The sequence below is a fragment of the Salvelinus sp. IW2-2015 genome, linkage group LG4q.2 (genome assembly GCF_002910315.2).
Source record: "Salvelinus sp. IW2-2015 linkage group LG4q.2, ASM291031v2, whole genome shotgun sequence".
In the NCBI taxonomy this organism is placed as follows: domain Eukaryota; kingdom Metazoa; phylum Chordata; class Actinopteri; order Salmoniformes; family Salmonidae; genus Salvelinus; species Salvelinus sp. IW2-2015.
In genome coordinates, this window is record NC_036843.1 from 17,815,547 (window position 1) to 17,828,203 (window position 12,657).

The following is a 12,657-nucleotide window of genomic DNA, read 5'->3' on the forward strand; positions in this document are numbered from 1 at the left end:
GGCTGCCGCATTTAACATTAATTTGCTCTCGCATTTAAAATGATTTTCTTTCGAATATTCAGTTTTGATCTCAATACTTTTGGGTTACAGTTTTTTGTTTTCAATATCATAATTTCTGTAATAATAAGAAACTTTGTTCTCGCCTTCAGAAGTTTTGCTTGATATTAATGGCACAAAAGTAATTCACTCACTCTAGACCTAATAAAGATGTTTAAAGCAGCAATTTTATTGAAACATTAACAAAGTGTACTCCCTGTCATCAAAGTGGGCCGGAAGAAATGCAACCATCTCAAATCCATTTGCTACGTTATTGATGCAAACTCTGACATTCATGATATCAGAATTTAGTTTTACAAAAAATGTAGACTATACAGTGCTGTTTACATTATTACATGTTGAGTGAAGTGGCATTTTCTTACATGTGAAACTGCAAATTTGATTTTCATTTTCACAAGTGAATTGCAAGTAAAAATCGAATTTGCAGTTATTCAGATGTGAAACAGCACATTTGACATGTGTTTTTTTAAGGGCTCCTCTGTCTTGTGTGTCCCATGCAGTGGTTGTAGTGTCTGCCCTGCTGGCAACCCTCAGGCTGTCATCCGCTCTCTGTCTCCGCCAACGTAGAACGAGATGAACAAGGTGGGTCCAGAGCCCCACATCAAACAATCAAATAATTTACATTTGATTTATAAATCCCTTTTTACATCAAGTGTACAGTGTTCACAAAGTACTTCACAGTAACCTGACCTAGACCCCAGAAAGCAAGAAGAATGACAGTGGCAAGGAAAAACTTCATAGAATGAAAGAAACCTCAAGAGGAACCACCCCTTGACTCCCATGTCAAGAAGACTGAAATGAAGAGACAGTTTAGCACTGGACTCTTGATCCAGAAATCCCCTGTCCTCAAGTCCAACTCCTGAGACAAAGATGAACGTTATTCTGTTCTCATGAAAATTGAAATCCTGAGCACAGCGAACATCCCTGGTTAAGGCCAGATGGCGAAGCCTTGTGGATGTTCTGTTCTGTGTTCTCTGTAAGCCCGTCATGGCCACATCAGAGAATGGTTGGATGAACAAATGATGCACAGTGACATTTTATTGTTCCTTTCTCTTATTCAGTCCCTTTATCTAAACAAAATGCTATGTAGAATGTTAACCCTTATTATTCCTCAGATCATTGTACCACAAATAACCTGCTCTTGAAGGCTAAAAAACATTAGGGTTGCAATCAAGATTTCAGAGAGTTAAATAGTTACCTTGTCTGGATACTAACCAAGTGCCTCTGTATAATGATGTAAGAAATGTGTGTTCATGTCAGAAACAACAGCATTTTATTCTGAACATTTATTTTACCATTGTTTTTATTCTGAAGGGCATATTGCACTTCCACTTTTAAGCTTACATTCAAAAGTACTTAGCTAGCAGCCAGTCTCTCTCTCGGATCAATAAGTATTCCATGTTGGAACCACTTAAGATTGCCCTTCCTCTGCTCTATGTACTTCATCTTATTCCGCTCTAGTTGGTACTGTAAGCACAGTCACCAGCTTAACAATGTAACAAAGAGATACTATATCATTGTGTGTCTTTCTCTGTTCTAAGTTATTCAGCCTGGACTGTGTGTACTTAGAGGTAAACAACACTTTCAATGAAAGTACAATGATCCAAAAACATTGAATATTTAAACTTCTGAATCTTCATGAATTCAGTTGACGGAACTCGCTCTTTGTAAACCCTTATCTCTTTTGTGACCCGTGCAGGTGTGATGTTCTCCTTCTCTGCGTCTGTAGAGACCACATGTATTATGGTCTGCACCCTCGTACCCTGCTCACCTTCCCAGGGATGCCCTTCATCGTTATGGCAGGCTTTACACTCATTCTCTTCATCTTAATGCAGTTAGTCACCTGCTGGTTGTCCTTATATACCTGATTGATAACAATTTAACAAAAAATATTACAATGAAATASCATGGTTTCACAAACAGATTTTTTCTGACACACACACAGCAACCTTTAGTTGTCAGAAAGTGTCCGTCTTTGARACGTGATGATTGAACGGCCTTGGCATGGGCATACAGTATATAAGAACATTAAAGAWTGATGAAGAGTAATTTGTGTACTTTATGTACTGTACGTAGGGAAAAATGCAGGTTTAGCTGCATTCACTTTGGCTTAAAGGAACACCAACGCAATTAACATATCAAAATGTTAATTGTTGTAAGGTTTCTCAAAATTGAATTATCATTATTGCTGAGTTATCAGTGAAACGTTTATTCTGAAGCTTTTAAATAGATTTTATAGATTTTGTCATGTAATTAATTAATGTCTGTTAGCTTACTTTTGTGCCATTGCTTGAATGTTGAATACAGTACATGACCTTCTGTCTTTAAYAGCTACAATAAGTGAATCCCAACAGTGAAGCATAGGGCTACCATTAAACACTAACCTGTATAGTAGTCTTTGTCTATGGCTGTAGAGCTTTGGTCAAAAGTAGTGCACTATATAAGGAATAGTGTGCCATTTAGTARGTGTCTTATGATTCTGACTGGCTGGAGCCAAATGTGTTGTATTACAGGGTCAGGTCTGACAATAAACAGGCACTACCAACTCCAATTGATTGTGACGGTCCATTTGATGTTCTTCCTGACACTATAATTAAGTCATTGTGTTTGGTAATGGAGGGATTAGGTAATGTAGGGGTCCCTGTAATAAAAGCTCCATGTGGTCTGATCTGGTGGTTGGTGTGTGTGTGTGTGTGTGGTGTGTGTATGTATGTGTGTGTGTCTGTGTAGTGAGGAGTGGAGCAGCTATGTTATCAGGCCCAGGCTGTAATTACAACTCTAATGGGATGTTTACTCCCTGTATTGCTGGCTGGGTTGGAATTCAGGAAGTACAAGTTAATGACAGGTTATGGATGATTGTCTATCCCTCTAATATGTGAAAATATAAGGTAATGCCTGTGGGTGAGTATGTGTACTGTGTGCACCTGTGCATACATGGGTGGGTAACCAGTTGGAGATCACATTTTGAGAGACGTGCTGATAAAAACAGGTCAAATTTTGAAATGGATTAGCAATACAAAAACAAAAATGTACATTTGCTGAAGTCAAACATTTTCATAATAACAAATATTGAGGTTATATTCTAACATAAGACACAATACACCTTGATAGACAATATAGACAATGCAGCAGCTTGAACAGTATTCTATCATTTTAACTGTAGTATTCTATCATTCTAACAGTAGAATTATATCATTCTAACAGTATATTCCATCATTCTAACTGTAGTATTCTAGCATTCTAACTGGGGTATTCTATCAATCTAACTGTAGTATTATATCATTGTAACTGTAGTATTCTATCATTCTAACAGTAAAATGATATTATTCTAAAAGTATATTCCATCATTCTAACTGTAGTATTCTATCATTCTAACTGGGTGGTTCTATCATTCTAACTGTAGTATTCTAGCAATCTAACTGTAGTATTATATAATTCTAACTGGGGTATTCTATCACTCTAACTGTAGTATTCTATCAATCTAACTGTAGTATTATATAATTCTAACTGGGGTATTCTATCAATCTAACTGTATTATTCTATCTTGACACCATGAAATACTGATGAGAAAGAAGTGACGATGAAAGGGATCAGTGAAGAGATAATGAAAGTCGGTGGAACTCTGGTATTGGGTGCGCGCTCAGCATCCACTAATATAATCGAGAGAGAGAGAGAGAGAGAGAGAGAGAGAGAGAGAGAGAGAGAGAGAGAGAGAGAGAGAGAGAGAGAGAGAGAGAGAGAGAGAGAGAGAGAGAGAGAGAGAGAGAGAGAGAGAGAGAGAGAGAGAGAGAGAGAGAGAGAGAGAGAGACGAGAGAGAGAGAGAGAGAGAGGAGAGAGAGACGTGCATACATTGGGTGGGTAACTAGTTGGAGACCACAGTTTGAGAGAAGTGCTGAAAAAAACACTCTCTCTCAGCAAAAAAATGAATTATCTTTCTACCCAAACACAGAACACAGAAGAGCGATAACATTTAAGACATTTATTTTGGCCTAAAACAAAGTATTATATTTTATGTTTGTCAAAATAATGTGAGGGAGTGATAGAGATGGAGATGGTATGAAATGTCTACTTCCACCACTCAGAAAAAAAGACGGATCCAACCCACAGTATACATACCCCACATTTCTCCACGAGTAAAAAACCCTGAATGGTTGATGAGGAGGAAATGGATGAGCTTAAGAAAGCCTCCCATGTTTTATCATTGTTTTCAGCCTGGAAATCAAACTCTGTTTATTGGTTAAGCAGGTCGGGAAATTGAATGCAGATGTGGTATATTCCCATCGAGATATACATTTATCATAACAAAATAGTGAGCTTTGACTAGAATTAATGCTGTGGCAATGGTACAGTATGCCATACAAAACATGAAGTAATGTATTATATTCTAATGTTATTTGTCAAAATCAATCAAAGCAAAGTCCCAGAAAATAGAACTAAGTTGACCACAGATAGTTTGGATAATCATGGTTTCAAATTGATAACAAACATACCATAGCAACTGTGTGATAAAATTAGAGGGACTTCTTCAGCATCTGTTAGGTTGGTGGTGGTAACACAATGCCATCTGGTAAAGGCAGATATTATACAATTGAGTGTCTGTTTGTGGTGTACAGCATGTATGTCTGTCTGTCTTTTTATGATGTGTACCGTACTATGTGGTGCGTGGGAAGAGTCATGCTGCTGCTGAATGGAGATTTGTTGAAGTGATTGCATTGATTGAGACAGTGGATTGATTGATACAGTTTGTGTGCAGGGAGCTGCCTTAYTCAACATCCACGGAACAGTGGGTTAACTGCCTTGCTCAAGGGCAGAATGACAYATTTTTACCTTGTCAGCTCAGGGATTTGATCCAGCAACCTTTTGGTTACTGGCCCAARGCTCTAAACACTAGGTTACAACCAATAACTCTAAACCAAGCTGGTAATTGGACCGGTGATGACACACATGATACTTGCAGTTGTCACACTCTCAATGACAAGGATGCAATGACACTCACAAGGTACCCTACATGGCCAAAAGTTTATGGACACCTGCTTGTCGAACATCTCATTCCAAAATCATTGGCATTAATATTTAGTTTGTCCCCCTTTGCTGCTATAACAGCCTCCACTCTTAAGCATTTRACTGTAAGGTCTACACCTGTTGTATTCGGCGCACGTGACAAATAAACTTTAATTTGATTTGAGTTTGTTAAAGACACAGACACAAACCTTCAGCCTGACAGAGAGATGCTCCTCCTGCTCAGCTTCCAGGCAAAATAAGCATCGCTGTTGGGTCAATACTTTTGGACTTGTTATTGTAGTTGTTTATTTCTTTCTTTATGTTTACAGTAATTGCCTTCTTCCTCTTTTTCTTCTTCTTCTTCTAGCTGACTAGTACAGAGATAATAAGGGCTGGATGTAAGGCCAGGGTTGCTTCCATAGCTGCCTGACTCCCTGCTCTTTCTCCTCTCTTTGCTTTCTCTTTCTCTCTCTCTCTCTTTTTCTCTATTGATTGATTGCCTGGATCTTCCTGTGCTAGACATTGATAATACAGAGCCAGACTGGCAGCCTACTGTTGGTAGATTAGTGACAGTCCACTCTCAATGGGGAACTACTTAGAAGACTGACAAAAGACTTGTCATACAATTGGTATTGAACATGTCAGGCATAGGAGATGTTGTTGTGAGTTGTTGTGCATTTTTTCTACTGGTTGAATAGATAAATCRTTTTTATTTCAACAATTTAAGAATCTGGTTAGTACAACAATAGAAAAAAACAGGTTGAGATAGATTGCCTTTCATAGCCTTAATCTAATATAATAAAGGGAAGAGAAACTCCATGCATTCAACACATTTGGCCAAATATATTGTAACGACAACAGTATTGTAATCCAGGATATTACAATGTAAAAAGAGGGATAGCTAGTCAGCTGTACAACTGAATGCCTTCAACTGAAATGTGTCCTCCGCATTTATAACCCAATCCTTCTGAATCAGAAAGGTGCAGGGAGCTGCCTTAATCGACATCCACGGAACAGTGGGTTAACTGCCTTGCTCAAGGGCAGAATGACAGATTTTTACCTTGTCAGCTCAGGGATTTGATCCAGCAACCTTTTGGTTASTGGCCCAACGCTCTAAACACTAGGCTACAACCAATAACTCTAAACCAAGCTGGTAATTGGACCGGTGATGACACACATGATACTTGCAGTTGTCACACGCTCAATGACAAGGATGCAATGACACTCACACGGTACCCTACATGGCCAAAAGTATGTGGACACCTGCTCGTTGAAAATCTCATTCTAAAATCATTGGCATTAATATTGAGTTTGTCCACCCTTTGCTGCTATGACAGCCTCCACTCTTCTGGGAAATATTTCCACTAGAAGTTTGAACATTGCTGTGGGGACCTGTTTCCATTCAGCCACAAGAGCATTAGTGAGGTTGGGCACTGATGTTGGGCGATTAGGCCTGGCTCGCAGTTGGTTTTCCAATTCATCCCAAAGGTGTATGATGGGGTTGAGGTCAGGGCTCTGTGCAAGCCAGTCAAGTTCTTCCCCACCAAMCTTAACAAACCATTTCTGTATGMACCTCGCTTTGCGCATGGGGGCATTGTCATGCTGAAACAGGAAAGGGCCTTCCCCAAACTGTTCTTCCCCAGAATCGTCTAGAATGTAACTGTATGCTGTAGTGTTCAGATTTCCCTTCATTGGAACTAAGGGGACTGGCCAGAACCATGAAAAAAGCCTTGGACCATTATTCCTCCTCCACCAAACTTTACAGTAGGCACTATGCATTGGGGTAGGTAGCACCCTCCTGGCATCCYCCAAACCCAGATTTGTCCGCCGGACTGCCAGATTGTGACACGTGATTCATCACTCCAGAGAATGCGTTTCCACTGCTCCAGCGTCCAATGGCGGCGAGCTTTACACCACTCCAGCTGATGCTTYGCATTGCGCTTGGTGATCTTAGTACTGTGTGTGGATTCTCAGCCATGGAAACCCATTTCATGAAGCTCCCAATGAACAGTCATTGTGCTGACGTTGCTTCCATAGGCAGTTTGGAATTCGGTAGTGAGTGTTGCAACACACATGATTTATACTCGCTACGCGCTTCAGCACTTGGCGGTCCCGTTCTGTGAGATTCTGTGGCCTACTACTTTAAGGCTGAGCTATTGTTGCTCCTATACGTTTCCACCTCACAATATCACTTGCAGTTGACCGGGGAAGCTCTATCAAAGCAGAAATTTMATGAACTGACTTGTTGGAAAGGTGGCATCCTATGGCGGTGCCACGTTGAAAGTCACTGAGCTCTTCAGTACGGGCCATTCTACTGCCAATGTTTGTCAGTGGAGATTGCATGGCTGTGTGCTCGATTTTATACACTTGTCAGCAACAGCTGTGGCTGAAATAGCCAAATCCACTCATTTAAAGGGATGTCCACATACTTTTGTGTGTATATTGTATAATGTCACTGAACATTACTTCATCAGCACCAACTGCACTGTCTGACCAGGCTCAGAATCAGAGAGCATTGTAGCGTGCCGCCACAATTATCATTTTTTGATGACTTAAAATTACAGGTTTAATTTGGCCTCAGCTGTGCCCGTGTTATTACAGCGAAGGAATGACAACAGAAAGAAGGCTGTTTGGATTAGCTGTGTGGCTTTGGCATCCTAATGCTCTTCTGTTCCGCATGTACACTCTCTCATTAYGACTGAAATGAAGGCACATCGTTGGGACCTGTCAGGAAGAAATGATCCCACATGCAGTCACCGGCATATACACATAGACAGCAACAATTAGTTATCAATTCAGTCACCCCCGCCAATCTCAGCTCCGACAACAAGCAAATAGTTAATTGGCCAACACTTCTCTAAATTGGATTTCATCCAGGTGATATTCTTTGAATGATTAGGTGTGTAAAGGTCAAGTATCATACACACTGTGATATTGGCTTGTCTGTAGTTTCACAAAAAATTTTGCTCAAATATAAAATAATAAAATGAAATATGTCTGATACAATTCATTATACAGTATGTTATATTACTAAGTCATAAATTATGCTACATGTTGTTTTCGAACTCAAATATCTAGTATGAAGCTTAACATTGAAGTAATGTTTCCAACAGAATAGCGTAATGAACAACCCTTGKAATGCATTATGGTCGATATAACACTATGATGACAGTAGTATTTAGATTACGTTAATAATAGATTACAGTATTAGAAAGTGTTGTATCTGTGGACCACTCCCAATTGGTATATCCTTTAAGAATTTATACTCAGTAATCTTATGTCCCCCTTTAAGATCCATAAAACCCCCATTTGACGAAATACGGGATATGAGATTCAGAGGGCTTGTGTTGGGAGAATAAGGAGATCCCTCAGGAGAAATTKAAATGGAAGGGTTTRATTGGTGGATAATTTGGTGTGACGAATAGGTGCTCAGTTCCTCCAGGAAACAATGTCTTCTCTCTCTCTCTTTACAAGTGGATCAGTGAGACGCCGGCCATAGAAACCCACCTAGTCATACAAGACTAAACACAGGCCTACAACACACTTGTAGGCAACACACACCACATACAACACACACCACATACTGCAGATAGTACACTATATAGGGAATAGGGTGTCATTTGGGATGTAACTCTAGTGTTCACCACAGATGGAATAGGAATAGGAATGGGAAGGAGGCCAGAAATAGTCTCCTCGATTAAAAATATATATTTCCGATAATCAAGTGTGAAAATCAAGTGCTAACCTGTTTTTTAAAGGGTCAGTGCAGTCAAAACGTGATTTTTCTGTGTTTTAAACAGTACCAGTCAAAAAATGTACTTACTCCTTCAAGGGTTTTTCTTAAATGTTTTACTCTTTTCTACATTGTAGAATAACAGTGAAGACATCAAAACTATGAAATAACACTTGGAAACATGTAGTAACCAAAAACAGTATTAAACTTCTTCTTAATAGGGGGCGCTGTTTTCAATTTGGGAAAGAATCGTGCCCAATTTAAACGGCCTCGTACTCTATTCTAAGATGAAACAATATGCATATTATTATTACTATTTGGATAGAAAACACTCTTCAAGTTTCTATACTGTTTTGAATTATATCTGTGAGTAAAACAGAACTCATTTGGCAAGCAAACTTCCAGACAGGAAGTGAAAATCTGAAAACGAGGCTCTGTTTCAGGGCCTGCCTATTGAAATTGCCTTATATTTATGGATATGCATGCACTGCATACGCCTTCCACTATGATGTCAACAGGCAGTGGAAGGTGGAATGGGTGTCTAGCATGATCTGAGGTCGACAAGAGCTTTTTGGAATGACGTGTCCAGAATTTCCATTCTCTACCTAGGCGCAGGAAGCACCTCCATAGTGTCTTATGATAAGCGTTCGGTATACACGGCTAATATCTCCGGCTATGATTTTATTTGATACATGTGATAATAACATCGTAAAGCAGGTTTTTTTCAACCGAGTTCTATCAGTTTATTCAACGTTTATTTGGACTTATGGAATTTTCCGTTCTATGCGTCAAGAGAAGATGGGCATGTTCGTGCCACATGGCTAGCTAAGGTTGCTTAATTCGACAGGAGAAAAGGACATTCTAAAACCAAACAACGATTTATTCTTGACCAAGGACTCCTTGTACAAAGATTCTGATGGAGCTCAGCAAAAGTAAGAACAATTTATGATGTTATTTTTATTTCTGTGGAAAATGTTGAGTCCCTATTATCCGCCGTTTTGGCGGGCGCTGGTCTTCGCTATAACGTAAGCTGTTTGTTATGGTAAAGTTATTTTTAAAATCTAACACGGCGGTTGCATTAAGAACTGTGTATCTTTCATTTTGCTGTCCAACATGTATTTTTTAGTAAAGTTTATGATGAGTTCTTTTGGTCAGATTAGGTGAGTGTCCAAAATAGCTCCGGACATTCTGGTGAATCGATGTACATATTCACAATGTATAACCACGATTTGCAGCTCTAAATATGCACATTTTCGAACAAAACATAAGTGTATTGTATAACCTGATGTTATAAAGACTGTCATCTGATGAAGTTGGTCAAGGTTAGTGATTTAATTTATATATTTTGCTGGTTTTTGCGAATCGCTACCTTTTGCTGCTAATAAATGCATTTGTGTGTTTTGGCTATTGTGGTAAGCTAATATAATGCTATATTGTGTTTTTCGCTTAAAAACTAAAGAAATTGAAATATTGGCTGGATTCACAAATGTTTATCTTTCATTTGTGTACACATGTATTTTTCATAAGTTTTATGATGAGTATTTAGGTATTTCACGTTGCTCTCTGGTAATTATTCTGGTCTGCTTTGGTGATATTTTTGATGGTAGCTGCAATGTAAAAACTAATTTATACCTCAAATAATGCACATTTTCGAACAACACATCAAATTGTATATTGTAAACAGTTATAAGACTGTCATCTGATGAAGTTGTTTCTTGGTTAGTGACTAATTATATCTCTATTTGTCGGTTTTGTGATATGCTACCTATGCGGTAGAATTTTTTGAAAAATATGCAGTTGAGTCCTTTTGCTATTGTGGTTAGCTAATAGAAATACATATTGTGTTTTCGCTGTAAAACATTTTAAAAATCGGAAATGATGGCTGGATTCACAAGATGTTTATCTTTCATTTGCTGTATTGGACTTTGTGATTTCATGAAAATTATATATATGATATCCCTGTCGCGTTAGGTTAGGCTATGCTAGTCAGTTTTTTTGTGAGGAGGATCCCGGATCCGGGAGAGAGAAGCGGTAGAGGTTTAAACAAATCAAAATATATTTTATTTTGAGATTCTTCAAAGTAGCCACCTTTGCCTTGTTGACAGCTTTGCACACTCTTGGCATTAACCAGCTTCTTGAAGGTAGTCACCTGGAATGCATTTAAATTAACAGTTGTACCTTGTTAAAAGTTCATTTGTGGAATTTCTTTCTTCTTAATGCATTTAGTCAATCAGTTGCTCGTAACTTGTTTGTACATAATGTTGCTGCTACTGTCTCTTATGAATGAAAAGAGCTTCTGGACATCAGAACTGCGATTACTCACCTCAAACTGGACGAAGAGTTTTTCTTCAATGAGTCAGATGGGACGGATATACTACAGACACTCGGCCAGGCCCAGATCCCCGTCATTCGCTGAGAGGAACTGAGATTTTGCGGAAAAAGATCAGGGTGCCTTGTGAGGATCAGGCGCCGAGTGGCTAATCTGCCTTTGCGTTCCGTTCTGCTAGCTAATGTTCAATCGCTGGAAAGTAAATGGAACAAACTGAAAGCAGTACAATATATCCCACCAACTGGACATTAAAAACTGTAAAATCTTACATTTCACAGAGTCGTGGCTGACGACGACATTAAGAACAGACAGCTGGCGGGTATACACTCTATCGGCAGGATAGACAGCAGCCTCTGGTAAGACACGGTGCGGGGCCTATGCATATATGTAAACAACAGCTGGTGCACGATATCTAAGGAAGTCTTGAGGTTTGCTCGCCTGAGGTAGAGTATCTCATGATAAGCTGTAGACCACACATCTACTTAGAGAGTTTTCATCTGTATTTTTCGTAGCTGTCTATTACCATCACAGACTCAATGACTGTATCCGCCATAAGCAAACAGGAAACATCATCCAGAGGCGCGCTCCTAGTGGAATTGGACTTAATGCAGGAAAACTTTAAATCAGTCTTACCTCATTTATATCAGCATGTTAAATGTGAAACCAGAGAGAAAAACATTCTGACCACCTTTACTCCACACCAGAGACGCATACAAAGCTCTCCCTCGCCCTCCATTTGGCAAATCTGATCATAATTTATCCTCCTGATTCCTACTTACACAACAGCGGTAGGCCTGATCACAACAACGACGAGACAGCCTATTAGGGAGGAGGTCAAGGACCTGGCCGTGTGGTGCCTCCTCAATGTGATCAGACAAAGGAGATGATTGTGGACTACAGGAAAAGAGAACCGAGCACGCCCCATTCTCATCACGGGCTGCAATGGAGCAGGTGGAGAGCTTCAAGTGTTGTGTCACATCACCAACAAACTGACATGGTCCAAGCACCCAAGACAGTTGTGAAAGAGGCACAACAAAACCTATTCCCCTGAGAAAACAAAAGAATATGGCATGGGTCGTCAGATCTCAAAGGTTCTACAGCTGCACCATCTAGAGCAGGGGGGTCAAAGTCAAATGGACGGAGGGCCAAATAAAAATTTAGCTACAAGCCGAGGCCGGACTGTTCGAATGTTCATTGAAAAATTTTAAATGACGCATATAGTCTAGTGAACCTAATTAACCTACTGAAACCTAACAAATATATTCCAATATGATCAGATAAATAAAGCAATATTTTTCTATGGCTCTGTCAGTAATCTTTAATTTTCAACAGACACAAAAGACAAATTTCCTTTATATAAAATCCCCATAACATGAACATTAAATGAAAGAAACCCGGTATTCAAGGCACCATCAGTAGCCTATATTTTCTTTTTAGCAAAAGTGGGCTAAATTTACTTCAAAGAAAAAAACATAATAGCATTTTCTATCATTCACTCCAACTGAAATTATTTTAAAATAATTATTGATTGAATAC

At 39.2% G+C, this 12,657-nt stretch overlaps 1 pseudogene; it reads left to right on the plus strand.

Moving 5' to 3' along the window:
* The window catches only part of LOC139027629 (proton-coupled folate transporter-like), a 39,330-nt pseudogene extending 30,746 nt beyond the window's left edge, over window positions 1–8,584 (plus strand).
* Window positions 8,585–12,657: the final 4,073 nt, after the last annotated feature.